The following is an 18,362-nucleotide window of genomic DNA, read 5'->3' as shown; positions in this document are numbered from 1 at the left end:
ATCTAAATTCACTCATTTTGGTGTTCAGTTCTACAGGTTCTGAAAAATGACCTGAGTCATGCAGCATCACCAGAGTTAAGATGCAGAACTGTTCTATCGCCCCTCAGAGTAGCCTGTGCTTCCCCCTTGTAGTCAACCCTTCCTCCCATCTTTAACCCTAGAAACCAGTGATCTTGTCTCTGCCTCTTCAGTCTTTTCCAAAACGACATGCAAGTGGAATTATATAGCAACTTTTAAATTAGAGGTTTTAAAGCGAAGTGAGTGAGCAAGAACAAAACCAGAGCCTATTCCCTGAATATTCTAGTCAAGTAAAATTTACTGTGCCAGACTCCTCACATCTTTCTAATATCCCTCAAAATATTTTTTCTGATTAAAGCAACTTTTGTTTTTCTTTCTCTGGGTCCTAACCCTCAGTTGCTTAAGAATTTTAGGGGTAGCTTTGCAAGTGTTTTCTGTTTGGTGATGATCATGAGTCTGACTCTACACAGGAGACTTGCTTCGCAATATTCTGTCTGGGAAAGAGGCATTTTTTTTTAGGAATTTTATAAAATCTGAACTAAAGAGAAGAACTTATTTCAAGGAGTTCAATTAGGATTTCCCTGAAAGAGAACAGACAACTAGAGTGTGGGAAGTACAGTGAAGCACATAAAAATGAGAAAAACTCTAAGCATCCTCTTTTATAAAGGTCAACTTCATACATAAAGGAGCATAAAATTCCTGAAACATAAAACAGTGAGGCATACGAAGGGAAGCCAACACCTGTGGGTTTGTTGGGATGCACACAAATGCCGTGAGGCAGACAAGCCAGCTATAGGTGCAGCATGAATTCATTGCCTAACTCTATTGCCCTTTCTACTCCTGCTCTTCGTGACCCAGAACACATTAACTATCAAAATAGATAGTAGGAGAGCTGGATTTTACCTTTAATTTCCCTTGGTTATTATTGGTTTTTTAACAATGGGTTTGGGGATATGGATTTGTTTTGTTCCGTTTCATGAAGTATGGAATTGATAATGTTGCCTGTCAGGGATAAGGATGGGGTGAAATACAGGCTGCTTCCTGCCTCCTTCACCTTCACTGGTAGCATTTATTGTGCATCCACTCTGGACTAGAGTAGTTGCTGTTTGGCTGGTGCTATATTAGTAGAGTTAGCTTCTTCCTATTATGTCACCTTGCTTTCCCAGCCAGTTGTTAAATCATTTTATCAAATCGCTGTGTATGCTTGCTGGTTTGGGGTTCGCCACTGTGCTTGTCACCAGTATTAGAGGACTAGTCAAGGGGCGCTGACAATTACATTATATAAACAGAGGGATGGAGACAGTGGCATGGTAACCTATGGGAACAGCATATGCATGAGATCCTGTATTTTCTCAACTCTCAATTTGTGATAAAATCAAGGTCCTGAAAAGACATTAATATTTTTGTTTGCAAATACATTATATCCAAAGTCTTACCCAAATATGTTATGATTTGTTAATAAAAATAAAATTCAATTCTGCATGCAATAAATCTAACTTTTATATAGGAAAAAGTAAATTCATGAAAATGATGGGTTTGATATACAATCTCTGGCATCAGATGGTGAAACAGATGGTTTGTAAGCACATAGCAAAGAAAACAGCATGGGTTTACTAAGAGCAAGTCATGCTAAACTAACGTTGTTTCCCATTATGATTGTGATAGGATTGACACTGATAGAAAAAAGAAATTCCTTAAAATCAGTTCATCTTAATTTCCGTAAGGTTAAAATAGTCCTTGAGGATAAGATGGAGAAAACACACTGAAATGGTAATGCAGTCGATTTGTTGCTATTTAAACAAGTGGTTTATGCACCAGGACAACCTTGAGGGAGGTATACAATGGTATGTCAGAGGACTCTAATTGTTCCTTCATTTTATCAATAACCTGAATGAAATCTGCATTTTTTTTGAGAGATATTGAATACAATGAATATCAAAATCAAGTTTTTTTAAGAAGATAAAAAAGCAGACTGGAACAATACCCAAACTAATAAAAGATTTTTAATAAAGACAGATGTAAAGTCCTAAATCTGTGCCTTAAAAAACGTACACATATAGAACAGTGTAATCGACTTCTTGTTAGTTCATGAAGAGAAGACATGGATATTTAAATCAATTTCAAAAGTCAATCAGTCAGTCAGTTCAGTCGCTCAGTTGTGTCCGACTCTTTGCGACCCCATGAACCGCAGCACACCAGGCCTCCCTGTCCATCACCAACTCCCGGAGTTTACCCAAACTCATGTCCATTGAGTCGGTGATGCCATCCAACCATCTTATCCTCTGTCATCCCCTTCTCCTCCCGCCCTCAATCTCTCCCAGCATCAGGGTCTTTTCAAATGAGTCAGCTCTTCGCATCAAGTGTCCAAAGTATTGGAGTTTCAGCTTCAACATCAGTCCTTCCAATGAACACCCAGGACTGATCTCCTTTAGGATGGACTGGTGCGCGGCACAGGAGCGGCAGCTGCGTGACGCAGGAGCGGCCGAGAGGAGCTACCCGGTGTCCAAGGTCAGGAGCAGCGTTCAAGGTCAGGGGCGGCAGCTGTGAGGGGATACCCCACATCCACGATCAGGAGGCTGCTGTGAGGAGATACTCCACGTCCAAGGTAAAGAGCAGCAGCTGCGCTTTGCTCAAGCAGCCGTGAAGAGATACCCCATGTCCAAGGTAAGAGAAACCCAAGTAAGACGGTAGGTGCTGAGAGAGGGCATCAGAGGCAGACAGACTGAAACCACAATCACAGACAACTAGCCAATCTGATCACATGGACCACAGCCTTGTCTAACTCAATGAAACTAAGCCATCCTGTGTGGGGCCACCCAAGACGGACGGGTCATGGTGAAGAGGTCTGACAGAATGTGGTCCACTGGAGAAGGGAATGGCAAACCGCTTCAGTATTCTTGCCTTGAGAACCCCATGAACAGTATGAAAAGGCAAAAAGGTAAGACACTGAAAGATGGACTCCCCAGGTTGGTAGGTGCCCAATATGCTGCTGGAGATCAGTGGAGAAATAACCTCAGAAAGAATGAAAGGATTTCAAAAGTAATGTGAGTCAACTGTATAAAGTGGGTGCTGAATAATAGAATAGTATCTGTATCAGATGAAAATGGTCATCCCACTGTAGTTTCAATTGGTCACATCCATCAGTATAATTGTTTCTAGAACCACATGTCTAATTTTAGGAAAGGCATTAACAAACTGAAGCTGTTTCTGAGGGTCTGACTGTGCTGATTTGAGTCTGAAGATTCCATCATGGGACAAATAGGGGGGAAGGAACAACATGTACTGAATGTCTAGTTAGAGCATAAGAGAGAAGATGAAAAGGTTGGAGGTGACTAGGAGGATGAAATAAGAATAGTGAGTTTCCTAGGGGTTTAAACAATTAGTAAATGTGTAGGAAATGGCTCCAGAACACAAGTTATATCGGATAGGGAAAGAGTCAAGCAGGGCATTCTACCCCTCTCTTGTTCTGAATAAGGGTGAAGAGTGTGTGCATGTGTACTTATGTGTGCGTGTGTGTATGTTCAGATAAGTAGGTAGCTAGGTGGTGATCAAAGAGTATGTCTTAGGCAGTTTGTGCTGCTATAACAAAATAACACAGACTGGGTGGCTTATAAACAACAGAAATTTATTTCTCATAGTTTTGGAAGCTAAAAGTTTGCAATCAGGGTGCCAGCATGGACAGGTTTTGGTGAGGGGCCTCTGCCAAGTTGCAGACTGCTGTCTTTTTAGTGTATTCTCCCATGGCAGAGAGAGGATGAGAGAATTCTCTGGAGTCCCTTTTATAAGTATGGTATAGAGAGGGCTGCACCATCATGACTTAATTACCTCCCAGAGGTCCCACCTCCTAACACCGTCACATTTAGGGTTAGGATTTCAACGTGTTTTGGGGTGGGGGTAGACACAGACATCCAGCCCATAGCAGCATGTGCTCCTTCTCCCCCTACTCCCACCATGCCTTCCGCCGGGACAATCCAGTTTGTCCTTATCATTCCATGTTCACTGTTGTCGCTAATTTAGTACCAAGCCTCATTGTAGGAATTGAAGACACAAGGTTGAATAAATCCATTTTCTACATAAATTGAGCTCACAGTCTGGAGGGGACAAATGGGCATTGAACCTGCAAGTCGGCCTGCTGAGAATTGAGAAATGAAGCTAGGAATCTAGAGTCACTCAGTCATCAGTGCAGTGACTAAGTGTCAACTGCACAGACTTTCATAGCTGGAGGGGATTTTGGACATCTGCTTAGTGTATGGTTTTCAGACAGTGCCTTGTGGAATCTTTGGGCTCTTGTGAAGCTTTCTTAGGGGTTGCTATGTACAAGTGCATGCTAAGTCACTTCAGTTGTGTCCGACTCTTTGCAACCCTATGGAATGTAGCCCACCAGGCTCCTCTGTCCACGGGATTCTCCAGACAAGAATGATAGAGTGGGTTGCCATGCCCTTTCCCCTACTTGTAAGGAGGAGATCAAATCAGAAGATGTCAGAGATCCTCCCTTACTCACATTTTAAGCAGAGCAGTTCTACTTCTGTTTTATTTTTTCATTATACACAGATGAATTAACTTGAAGAAAGGGTACTGCTACTGCTAAGCATTTAACCATACTCTAAGGCCATGCAGGGGAAGAGGGAACAGTGGCCAAAATGTATTAGAATTTGTTTGATGCAATTAAAATGTTTTAGTTTTATACCTATTATATGTTTATAAAGACTATTCATTCAGTGGCTATTGAAATACCTGATAAGCTAAGATCCCGTGTGCTTCTAAAATCATCCTAAGATTTTCCTTCAGATGTTTAGCTTTTTCATGGGACTTCAGACTCCCTGAGGGCAAGACTTTGCCCTATTCATTTCTGTTTCTCAAATGAGTAACACTGTGCCTGATACTTACGGGTGTTCCAAATGTTTGCTGAATGTATAAGGAAGGAATTAAATTAATGTATTAATTGGACGCAGAACAGATCTTCTAACTGGTTATGGAAAAATAAAATAAAACTCTGAAACCTCATTAAATTTTCAATAACCTATTAAGCTGAAAAAACATATATACACACATATTATACTGCATTAGTAATAACTATAGCAATCAAACTACATATTGATTGGTGTCGGAGAAGACTGAACATTTGATTCTGAAGCAGTGTCTTTTCTTTCATCTATGAGCACCCAGTCTCCCATCCCTTCCTAGTGAATCCTGGAATCTAAGTTATAAATAATGACAGAATTCTGCCAAAGATATTTCTCACAGGAGGGATATGTAACTTCTTTTCCTGTGATGCACTGACTCACGAAACAGCTACACTTATGAATTCCAATTAACAACAGCTTTTGTTCTCTCTGGTCAGACTTTCAGGCAAATATAAAATCTTCAGGATTCCTGCAGCCATTTCTGAGTGTAGGCTGGAAGCATTCAGACCCGTCCCAGAGGTACTTGGTAACCAGCTGATACATGACTATCTGGCTTGGGTTTGGCCAGACCGAAGCCTGGACACTGGTTCTCCTCAGAGAAGGTGCATGCTGGGTGTGCAATGAACAAAGCACTACTAGATAGTGTGTGGAGAGGGTGCTTTCCTCATTTTTACCATAAGCGTTAACCTGTAAAGCTGGCTACTAGTGCATACACACACACACACACACACACACACACACTGACGTATTCATGGAAAGAATCTTTAGTAAAGAATGGAAACCAGGGTTTTATGTAGACCAAGAAGGGGAGGATGGTATTCTCAGCAGGGAGTTGACAAGCAGTAGCTATGAATTATCCCAGGAAAACCAGGGAAGTCTCCTGAAGATATGGGAGTGATTAAGAGCCCTGCTTTTGATTAACAATTCATAACTCTTACATTTTCTATGGTCCTTTAAGGCACCTCTCTTATCTAGAGTAAATGGAGTAACTTTACAAATTGTTCTTTAGACTTATATTTGGAGACCATGACTTTATAGGAGAATGTAATTTTCCTCATTCTGGATAACTGAGTTCTATAGCTAAGGACACTGAGACAAACCTTGTAATCAAGTGTAGCTGGAGCATATTGCTTCCTCTCTTATGAATGTGAAATGGTGCAGGAAGCAGAAACCCACTTTTAGACATGAGATTTATGTCAGTTGTACTTGTTTTCCTCAAAATAATCCCATCTCAAAAGATGGCCTCCATCTTGTCAGTGAAGTCCATCCTCTGAAATTGCTTTTCAGAAGGTGGATCCATATCTTATTCTTCATCCACATTCATTACATACAGAGCACGTATCATATGACAGGTTGTGCGATACATTAGTTAACTGGCCACTTGCCCTTATCTTCAAGAGTTACTGGGAAGAGGCACAAGTGTTTCTAGTATATGTTACTGCCTAAGAAACTACCCAAACCTAATGCTGAAAACAAAATCAACGATTTATTTTGCTCACAAATCCCTAATTTTGGCAGAGAGCAGAGCATGAGCTCATCTCTGTTCCACATCTTTTGGGGAAATTCAAAGGGGGCAGGGATCACATGAAGGCTTGCTTCACTAACCTGTCTGGAGGTTGATGCTGGCTGTAGGCTGACATCCTAGCTGTGGCTATGGCTATAACATATGCAATATGACCCATCAGTATAGTCCTCCCACTTCTTCACTGTACGGTGATCAAGGGCCAAGAATGAGTAACCCAAGAGAAACCAGGAGAAATTGCAGTTTCTGGCCTTGCTTCAGAAGTCACACAGCATCACTTCTAGTGCATTCCATTCCTCCAGGCAGTGACAAAAGCTCACTCTTGTTCAATAAGAGGAGAATTAGACTCCACCTCTGAATAGGACAAGTGTCAATATGGAAACATGGTTTAAAACTACAACAAGAAAATAGACAATTACCATGAAATGGAAAAGTAGAAAGGGTAAGCACTGGGCTTGGGTAAAACCCAGGGTTAGTTCAGTGGTGGGGAGCAGAAAAGACTTCCTAAAATAAATTATATAAACCTAATTCCTGGGGAGTTAGTTGAGATTAGTCAGGAAAATGGGACAGCATGATGGGAAGAGTGGTACATGTAGAGGAAAGTAATAATAATAGTAATAAAAACTGAGCAAGCTGGAATAATTGCAAGTAGTTTGGGAGAACCAGATGTAAAGTATGAGAAAGAGTAACACGGTATGAAGCTGAAGAGGTGGCTGCAAAAAGCCTTGTAAATAATTTTATGGGTCTGGACTTTATCCTGCAGGCAAATGAAGGAGTCATTGAAGTGTTTTAAGTAGAGAATGATATGATCAGATTTGCATTTTATTAAAAAAAACAAACTCACTCAGCTGTAGTATAGAGAACTTATCGTAGAGAAGAGCTTGGGGTAAGACAGGCAGTAGATGACTAGTTCAAAAGCTGCTGGAGTATCCAAATAAGAGATGATCATGGAGTAGGTTAAAGTCATGATAGGGTTGGGAAGAAGATGCAAAGCCAGGAGATCTGAAGAGTTAGAATTGAAGGGACTTGGTGATTAATGGTTGGTTGTTGGGAGAGAGAGAGAGGAGTCAAGGGTAAGAATAAGACTTTTGCCTTGCATAAGCAGGTGATATCATTTACTCTTTTATGGGACATGAGGAACAGTTTTGGGAGACAGGATTATGGGATGCTGATAAATTTTCTTTTGAATTTGGTGTGATTGTGGGACATTCAAGTGGGACTATTCATTGGGCTGTTGGATATGTGAATAGAACTTATACAGGAAGACTGGGCTTTGAAAAAAAGATTCAGGGGTCATCAGTATACTGAATTTGTAAATGGCAATTGCAGACTTGGGTGAACAGAATCAAAAGAAAGCAAAAAAGAAACCTGAATTGCACCAGTTTTTGAAAGAATGAGGAAGAGGAAGAGAACCCCACAAAATGAATGATAAAATAAGTTAAGCAAGTTGCCAGATAGCCAGGAAGTGTGGCATCATGGAAGCCAAAGGAAGAATGTTTCAAGAACAGTGAACAATAATAGAGGCTGTAGAGAAGTCAAGTAGCTTGAGAGTTAAAGAGGCCCCTGGGTAACTAAGACAACTGGGCCCCTGACATCCTCTTTTTCTCCTGTACCTTTTATGAAGTTAATCTCAGAGCAATAGAGTGTCCCATGTAACTGTGAAAATCAACTGATAAGTAATATGGAACGTAACTGAAGATTTTGTGGGCAAGTGGGGATGTAGTTATATACTACCTACTGAAACTTGATGAAAATCTTTACCCATCTCTGTTCTTTCTCCAAAATTTCTCTTCCTTTACCTCTTCTCCTTTCTTTGTGCACAAGCCTCTTTCTCTAGCTTCTTCAGTACCACCATTCTTCAATATTTTATTTCTTTTCTTATCTTGTTCACTTTCCCCTTTGCACTTTGTAGGGCCATTAGTAATAAACAGTTTTAGAAGTATAACAGTTGTGTTTAGCAACCTGGTGTTTCAAAGCTAATTAGGCCAAGAACAATTTTAATGTAGTGATGGGGATGGGAGGCACATTGTAGGTGTTAAAAATAAGTTAGACTTCTTGTTAAGCGTGTTAGACTAACCATATACTTTTATCTCCATTCCCTTTTCAAACCTCACTAAAATGACAATTATGGCTTCCAGGAAAATGGGCTCCTCAGATTCCCTGCTCTTAGGACTCACCAGTGGCCTTAGTTTCTACCCCTTAGTTGCTACCACTGCCTTGATGCCAAGGCCACACTTTCTGTGAGCTGTTCCTGATGGTACATGGTAGGGTTATTAGGGTAAATAGGATTGGAGAAGACCCTGATGCTGGGAAGGATTGAGGGCAGAAGGAGAAGAGGGCATCAGAGGATGAGATGGCTGGATGGCATCACTGATGCAATGGACATCAACTTGGGCAAACTCCAGGAGATGGTAAGGGACAGGGAGGCCTGGTGTGCTGCAGTCCATGGGTGACTGAACAACAGCTATGATGCTTCCCTGGTGGCTCAGATGGTAAAGAATCTGCCTGCAATGCAGGAGACCTGGGTTCGACCCATGGGTTGGGAAGATCCCCTGGAGGAGGGCATGGCAACCCACTTCAGTATTCTTGCCTAGAGAATCCCCGTGGACAGAGGAGCCTGGTGGGCTACAATCCATCAGGTCGCAAAGAGTTGGACACAACTGAGTGACTAAGCACAACAGCACAATGCAACCTCATTACTACGAGACTCCTCCAGTGGCAAGATACTGGTTTGACGGCTCCTCCCTGGCCTAATCAAATCTTTCTTAGAATGACAATGTAGTTCTAGATTCTTCCTACACAATCCTCAATTCTTTCCCTCCTTTCTCCTGCAGACATCCAAATTTCATGGCAGTTGGAAGCCTCTGCTGCCCGCCTTTCCTCTAAATAAACCTCTTGTATGTATAATCCAATCTTGACATCTGCTTCTCAAAGGACCCAAACTAACACAATTATAAATTTAGAAAGGTAGAAATTCAGCAGGAAAAGGAGATAAGATGACAGCAGGAGAGAAATAGCGACAAAATTCTGAAAGATGAAAAGTTGGTAGATGAAAGGTAACAGTCTTTCCAAGGAGAAACCTAGGTCCCACAGAGGGGCTGGCCAACAAGACGGGAGCTGACGTGAGTTGCAGTCTTCCAAAGGCTCAAGAAGTGAGGCATAAAGCACTGAGGTAAGGCTGAAAATATGAAGAAATTGGTTGAAAAGTCTACACCAGATGCCTTCTTTCATGACCAGAATCCAAGTGAACTACCTCTCCTGTAAGGAGACTGAAGATGCCAGTCTTGGGAACACCAGACACAGTGGAAGGGTGATTAACTGCAAGTCTATGAGCTGCTGTGAACTCCCCCAGTCTCTAGCAACTGGCAGCCTTCTCCTTAAGAAAGGATCTCAGAATGTCAATAGCCATAGTAATTAATATACCTCCCAGGTGGGAAATTAAAGAACTTTTCTCTGGTCTACCCCAAAGAAAATAACAAGTGATATCATCTTTTGGAGTCCCCCCCCAACACAATCGCCATCGACAGGTACAATCATCATATAGTGAAATCCACCAGTCCATATACTGACTCTCTAAAAGACATAGACAAACAGAAAAGATAAAAGCAAGTCAAAGGAAAAGAGAAACAAGACAGTGGCTGGAGAAACAGGTATAGATAAACCTTTCAGTTACTGCGTTCAGAGAAATGAGTTGTTTTGTAACCATGAAACAAAAATAAAACTCTATAAAAAATAAACAGAAAATAAACAAAATATTAAAAATATGAAGGCAGAAAAAATTAAGCAGACAGTTCGATGAATAAAATTGTGGAAATATCCATTAAAGTAACACAAAATGTCAATGAGATTAAAATGGGAAAAAATAAGCAAAAAATTGGGAAGATCAGTCCAAAAAGTTCAAATTTGAGTAAAAGCAGCTTCCAGAAAAAGAGCAAAAAAGAAAGAAAAGAAATAAGGAGGAGGAGGATATGGGCATTATCAAATAGGAGATAATGTCCCAGAGTTGAAGTCTATGACTCCAGGATAAAAGGGTCAAATGAATGGCCAACACAATGAATTAAAAAAAGACCTGTACCAAGGCACATTTTTGTGAAATTTCAGAACATTGGCTCAAAGAGAAGCTCCTAAAATCTTCCAGTGGGAGAAGGAGAGGAGAAAGAACAAGATACCAATCATACACAAAGCATTAGGAACCAGAATGCCATCTAACATCTCAATGGCAACCCTAGACTTTAGAAAACGATAAAAGCAATCTTTCCACATTTTTAGAAAAAATGTTTTCCAATCTTAAATGCTATACTTAATCAAACTACCAATAAAATTTGGAATAAAGTTATATAAGATCCTTAAAAATGTGCTTTTGATGCAAGTTTTCTCAAGAAGCTCCAGAAGTGAATAAGCTAAGAAAGAGGTAACCAAGTGTAACCTAACCCAATACAGGAAAGATGTGAGTCTCTGTATTTAGAGGCCTCCAGTTAACTCACACATTAGACACATCAGAAGCCTCCCTCTGCTACCAACAACTTAGACTCCCCTTTGTCCAGTTACAGCATTGAAAATTTGAGACCCTAATTCTTACACAATTCTTTTTTTTTTGTCTAAATCCCTTGCTATCAATCCACTATTGTAATGACCTGGTCCAATAATTTCCTTAGTTACAAATAATGTATTAACTCATTCACTTATTGAGTGCCCACTATAGTATAGTTGAATTTGAAGAGAAATAATGGGGAAAAAATAAGTGTGAACAATTATTTTCTTTTCTTTGTGTTTTTGTTAAGCCTTCCTTTCCCTGAGGTCAAGGTCTAGTTTGAAAAAGGAAAAAAAAAAATGTAGATAAAGGGATTTCTCCCACTCTGGATTTTGTATAACATAGGTATATGCACACATATCCTTTGATATGAATATGGAACCCACTACATGTGCCAAAGTCCTGAAGAATGGGACTTTAAAAATGACCTCTTTCCTCCAGGGAAACTATTAAGACCCAAGTGATGCTGCAAGTCGTATTAATTTTCTAAAGCTCGTATATTTGAAATCCTGTACCTCTAAGTGCAGAATATTTTTGCCTTCAACCTGATTTGGGCTTGAGAGATTGTCTGAGTTATAGGTGGCCCAAATATTTAACAATATTGGGGTCTGCACATGAGCTTCATAATTTTGATGTGTATTTAAGAAGCTGCTGGTACTTGTAAGGCATGTTGCAGATGCAACTGATGCCATGCTTCTATCCCCTCTGTCCATCCATGCTCGCTGATTCCTGCTGAAGAGAGTTTCCACAACATAGACAGATTCCCACCCAAGCACCTGATTCTCTTTTCTCTGTGTAGGGGCTTTCTTGGCACCATGAAGAGCTTGCAGAGCCTCAAACTGGCTCAGCCCAGAAGTCCAGGGGCATCAGCACCCATGGGGCACAGGGCAATTCTCAAGCAATGGGAGATGGAAATCAGTGGATAAAACCAGTCTTCCCATCAACCTGTGGAATGATTCTGGGCAGGGCTATCTCTGCTTTTGCATGACTTGAAGTTGGCTGACCTTGGGTGTAAGGGAGCAAAATTTGCCACCACAAAATGTGTCTCTTTGGCATGAGATTTATTTTAGGTCGGTTGTTTTTAGGAAATGCAGATGATATAGGAAATTTTGTTTTGTTTTTTGTTTACCTCCCCCTTAACTGACTAAAAGAATTTAGATAAAAGTCCTGGCTCCAGGAAGAGCACTAGCGCCAGAGATATCTACAAAGAATATGGGCCACGTGTGGTAGGGCTTTGGGGAAAAAAATCCTCTAAGTTGTCCCATTGTCCCTGAGGGGCATAACAAGCATGTGTTTACCAAACATTTGTTTTTCACATCTTCCTTTAAATTGTTTTTCTTCCCTTTGAAGTCCCAGCCTCCTACCCTCTTCTTCTCTCAGATGGCATGTAAATTCAGTTACCTAACTTGTCCTTGGATCTCAAATTCTCATGGAGTTCCCATAGGCACATAAATTTGGTTTTTCTCCTGTTAATGTGTCTTGTGTCAATTTAGTTGTTAGGCCAGCCAGAAGGACCTAGAAAGGTATAGGAAAAGTTTTTCTCCCCAACAGTTGGCATAGTTGGCAGGATTAACTTTGTTCACTGACACTACTTGCTCTGAGGCTATTACTGCTAAGAGATTCAGCCAACATAATGTAAGATTCTTACCACATCAATCTCCCAAATCTCTGCCTGCAGGGTCTATTGAAAGCCATAATGGTAAGAGTCCTTTATTTTCTTTTTCTAAATTTAGATTAGCAGGAGAAAATATTTGTGGAACTAGTTCCTTAAGTCACAGTGACCCTGGTGAAAGTTTGGTTAATGACTACTCTTGATTTTTATTGATACTTTTCATCCCAAAGATGGTCACTGCTTTTCTTTTGTCTGTTGTATTGTTTGTCTTGTTCTGTATGTTGAGATCTTAGCTTTATGACCAGTGAGAGTACTCTGATCTCCACCAGCTGAAAGGTACATGTTCCAGCATGTATTTTGTGGTCAGTGTAGTGGACTGAGATTCCAAACAGCTGTAGCCAGTTTGTCAGAAGCACAGTTAACAACCTGGGCTTGCAACTGGTGTCTCTTTGCTCCGGTGCTAGCTCTCAGGGGGAATTTGTATAAGTCCAATGAGGGACCTTGTCTTTCCAACCTCTGTTGTCTTATTAGTGCTGGAAGAGTCAAATAGTGCCTGCCTGCTGCCATAGATTAGTGGGTCTGTGACTGGAGATGTCTTATATTCTTGTGGGAAACTAGAGATACCATCTGCACTGCACCGTTCTTAGCTCACGTGACAACAAGGTCTTTGCTTTCTTAGACTAATTCTGGGAGTGAACTTTCTGGATTTTTAAGGGCTGCATCTTTTGCAATCTTGTGTGGGATGCCTCTTGCATCTTTGTTTAAACTATAAAAAGATTTATTAGTTTGAGTCACTATTTCAGAGGTCCTGTAACTCATCAATGGCCAGATGATGGATCCTATGGTTTGGCTATATTTGAAAGAAAAAAAAAATTAGAGACCTCTCATTGTAAACCGTTGTCTTATATAATCACCTTATATAACAGCTAGCCTAAGGGACATCCTTAATAAGGTGGAAGGAAATAAATTAGAATAAAAGTTTACTTAGACCTGTTCCTATTTGCCTTCAGATATTTGCAGATACTGTGAAAAATCAGAACATTGGAATTACAATTGTCCTGCACTTAAGAATAAGAAGGAGAAGGAACAAGAGGAACTATTTGGAAATTGGGCAAATAAAAATAATTTTAAATGTTAAGAACTGTGGTTTAGTTCTACCAAAAACAAAAAAAAAGATGGCCAGACAAAAATGTGGGTTCCACCCTGTTTGTAGCTAGATATAGCTGAACAGAAAATGTGAGTTAAACCCCAGTTGCAACTAGGGCCCTACCAAACTGCAGCCAGCCCTCAAGGAAATTACAACCTAGAATTACAATGGCCATTTTGAGGAACATTCCAATTAGATAAGATCGTTTAAAGAGTGCACTTAAAAGCAAGGGCTCCCAAATCAAACAAAGAGAAAAGGATACCTATTTTAATTGGTATGCAGGAAACTTCAAAAGCCTTCTAAATTCCAAAATAGCTTTGTTGAAAGATTTGTTATAAAAGGAAGAAAACAAAATAGAAGACAATTGATCTGACTGAACTCATGACCACAGCTGACATTCAGAGCCTAATAAGAAAATTTTACGGCTCATCCCCTAAGTTCAGTTCAGCTCAGTTCAGTCGCTCAGTCATGTCTGACTCCTTGCGACCTATGGACTGCAGCACACTAGACTTCCCTGTCCATCACCACCTCCCAGAGCTTTCTCACACTCTTGTCCATCGTTCGGTGATGCCATCCAAGCATCTCATCCTCTGCCATCCCCTTCTCCTCCCACCTTCAATCTTTCCCAGCATCAGGGTCTATTCCAATGAGTCAGTTCTTCCCATCAGGTGGCCAAAGTACTGGAGTTTCAGCTTCAGCATCAGTCCTTCCAATGAATATTCAGGACTGATTTCCTTTAGGATAGACTAGTTGGATCCCCTTAGTTAAATGCCCCCAAAGAGAAAGAAAAGCATTACAACATAAGTGAATAGATAGGTCTGTCCTTTCGTAAGCAACTTGCAGATTTATTGGAAAGGCTTCTAAGTATTCTGGTTTTAGGAAACCAAAGCCTTTCTCGGAGAACCTACATTTCTTCCCTGTGCCTCTGAGATGTAAATGTTCTACAAACTTCAGGGAGGTAAATTCTCTTTTTTCCCCCTTGGCCATGCTGCACAGTTTGCAGGATTTTAGCTCCCTGACTAGAGTCTGAACTCATGCCCCTTGCAGATTCCTAACCACTGGATCACCAGGGAATGCCTAGGGAAGTGATTCTTTTTTTTAATTTATTTATTTTTAATTGGAAGATATTTGCTTTACAATATTGTGTTGGTTTCTACCATACATCAACATGAATCAGATGTTTTTCAAGTTCTTGTGATCTAGGATTAATCTTTAGAAAATAAAAGCAAGTTTAAGATTATTGATTTCATGAAAACAAGCATGTCTTTAGCATTACCAGTGCTTTGTTACTTTTATTCTACTTAGGTTTACTAAAAGTCAAATAAATGTTATCTCTATTACAAAATTTGTCAGCCAGAAAAAAAAGCTTGTGTTGATGGTTGACTTTGTTTAATGTCTCATGAAGTATTTTTTCTGTAGGTAATCTAAATATAATCATTTAGAATAAATAAAATTAAATAGATATAAATAGGATCAATGTTTTAAATAATAACTACATATCATTGTATATATACTTTAAAATAGCTTCCAAAATCTTTTTGGTTACTAGAAACCTTAGTGTTCTGCTAAGTTGAGTTAAATTAAGGAACTTAATGAGTTAAGTTCCTTGAATATCTAAATCACTTCCAAATAAGATAAAACACTGAAACATTAATTGCTGAACAAGTCTAAGTTTACCTACTTTTGACCTCTTATTACAGAGGAACTAAAGATGTTTGTAAACCTATTTTGGGCCAATTTGAAAACATTGTTATGAGAAAACATATGTTTTTAGAAATTTCTAAATGTATTCATACATTTGTCAATAAAAAGAATGCTTGTATATTCACAATTGCTTACATCTTAGTTTTTATTATAAATTAAGGTTTCTGAGGGTTAAGTATTCTAATACATGATTAAAGCTACTAGAAATGATGCAGTAAGCAATTCTGCATACATGGAAAGTAGAATATATTTTGGGGTAATAAAAAGTGTGAGGTATGGAGATACCTTCTTTCTTGGGTGATATGAAAGTGATTTTGTCCTAAAACTGATTATATCTAAGTGGAAAGGAAAACAAGCAACAGACTAAAATAGACACAGAAAGTTGTAGAAGTTTTGTGGAAAAAGGAGTATTTGGAAAGAAATTGTATGTGTGGTCAGGGCTAGATAAAATTGGAATGAATTTATTTAAGTATATGAATGTTAATATCAGAGGTAATCTAGTGCAAAATTAGAACTGGGTTTTTTCTGTTAAAAGGATAAAATGTTATTGAACTATTGGCTTGCTCTTGATAAGAAATGTAAAAGGATTTTCTTTATTTTTAAAAACAGTCTGCCTAGAAAACAAGGATACTATGTTTTGTCAAAATAATTTCCTGTGCTTTCTGTCTTCATCAAGTCTTTGATTACTTAAGTAAATCAAATCTTCTTGATATTAAGAGTAAGTTTGCTTGGAACTATGTAACTTTCTGTATTTGCCTATAAAATCTTAGTATGATTAAGTGGATAACTAAGTATTTTTCACAGTCATCTATGATTCTGTTTGACCAACTGTTTTAAAATCTTTGATGTTTTTGACAGACTTCCCAAAACCAAATTCTAAATGAAGTTATTTTTGATCTCAGATTAACTTTGAAATTTTCAAGAATTTTCCTGGAACATTTTGAAATATGTGTTCTCTCTCTTTGTAAAAAGGGAGACATTAAGCTAATTAACCTTATTTATGTAAGACATCTTATGTATGTATGTTAAATTACATGGAAACCATTGTCAAATAAGAAGTAATACTAAGCCTTCTGTATGTTGTATCTCTATAAGTATACATTACAAGTGTTTCAAAAATTATGTGAAATTACTAAAAATCCAGTGTGTCCTGGTGTAGTGTTGTCATCATAAGTTCAGTTATCTTAAAATGTGGTACATCACAAAAACAACTACACTTCCTTATCAAATGAACTCTAACAATAGGCATTTAAGGTCTTTTACAATTTATAGACGGCTTCCCTGGTGGCTCAGACAGTAAAAGCGTCTGCCTACAATGCAGGAGACCTGGGTTTGATCCCTGGGTTAGGAAGATCCCCTGGAGAAGGAAATGGCAACCCACTCCAGTACTCTTGCCTGGAAAATCCCATGGACGGAGGAGCCGGGTAGTCTATAGTCCATGGGGTCGCAAAGAGTCGAACACGACTGAGCAACTTCACTTTCACTATAATCTATAGACAGGAGTCATTTTACTCTGATACTTTTGCAAATATGCTTCATCTTCAAAGAGATTCATGGAAAGGACTTCTCATACATATTCCAGAATACAAGTTTCTGATAAACTTTCAGATTTTTAAAAATTAATTAATTGATTTTATTTTTGGTTTTGCTGTGGTTTTGTTGTGACGCAGGGTCTTTCTCTAGTTGCAGAGAGTGGAGGCTGCTCCCTAGCTGTGGTGCACGGGCTTCTCGTGGTGGTGGCTTCTCATGTTGCAGAGTGCAGGCTCTGAGCACACTGGCTTCAGTAGTTGCAGCGTGCAGGCTCAGTTGTGGCACACAGGCTTAGTTGCTCCACAAAATGTGGAATCTTCCCTGACCAGGGATCAAATCTGTGTCCTCTGTATAGGCAGGTGGATTCTATACCACCAGGGAAGTCTAAACTTTCAGATTGTATCACTGAACTGGGTAAGAATTTACAGAATCCTGATGGAGAAATTGATAACTTCATAAATCTGGTAATAAAAGATCAAGATCAATAATAATTAATTACATGGGACTAAAGGAACTGATAAAGATGATTGTAATTTTTTTGCAATTTCTTTTTATTTGAAACATTGCTGATTTTTAAAAATATTTTGTTTTCCAAATATAAGAAAGCCTTTCCTCTTAAGCTAACTATAAAGAAGCTAACTATGACCTAGAGTAATTTGGTAAATTATATCTTTATAAGTAGAATAGAAACATCTATCTTTTTCTCCCTACCTGATTCCTCCAGAATTCAGAAACTCCCCATGAGTATTCTTATTTTCATGGCAATGTAGTTATTTGCATAAGTTCAATAAGAGTCTGTTCTTCTTGAAATAGGACACAATAAGAAACATTGGTTGTATCGCCAGGGCTCTGACTGCGATGTCCTGTTTGAGAGAGCATGCTTAGACTTAGATATTACCAGACAGCCTTAAGGAACTAAAGTTGACTTTATGACGCCAATTAAAAGCCCCTTGGAAAAACAGCCTAGGACCTTGCTTAGGGTTCCCAGCAGTCTCACCAGGTGAGTAAAGAAGGTTACTTCCTGGGAGGTGCAGGAACTGCAAGCTGTTTTGAGCACCTCAAGAAGAAAGAAATTCATCCAAATCTATAGGTATTGCAGGTAAGTCTAGTGGCAAATTCTTGGCTTGGCTTCCTAGCATTGCTGTTGTTCAGTCACTAAGGCATGTGCAATGTGAAATTCCTTATGAAAAATACCAGCAAAGTAAATATAAAAGTCTATATGATCAATTACTATTCTTGCTTCACTTTTGTAAATGACTAGGCCATGTGTATTGAAGCTAGACCTATTTTTGCAAACAAATTAGTCTTAATTTGGCTGTCATTTTAGAGAGAAAAATTATGTTTCAGTGATACATTTGTAGATATTAAATTCTAATATTGTCCATTGTCTTTGA

The sequence above is a fragment of the Giraffa tippelskirchi genome, chromosome 1 (genome assembly GCF_054371585.1).
Source record: "Giraffa tippelskirchi isolate mGirTip1 chromosome 1, T2T-mGirTip1v1.2.pri, whole genome shotgun sequence".
Lineage (NCBI taxonomy): Eukaryota > Metazoa > Chordata > Mammalia > Artiodactyla > Giraffidae > Giraffa > Giraffa tippelskirchi.
This window is presented reverse-complemented; position numbering follows the sequence as displayed.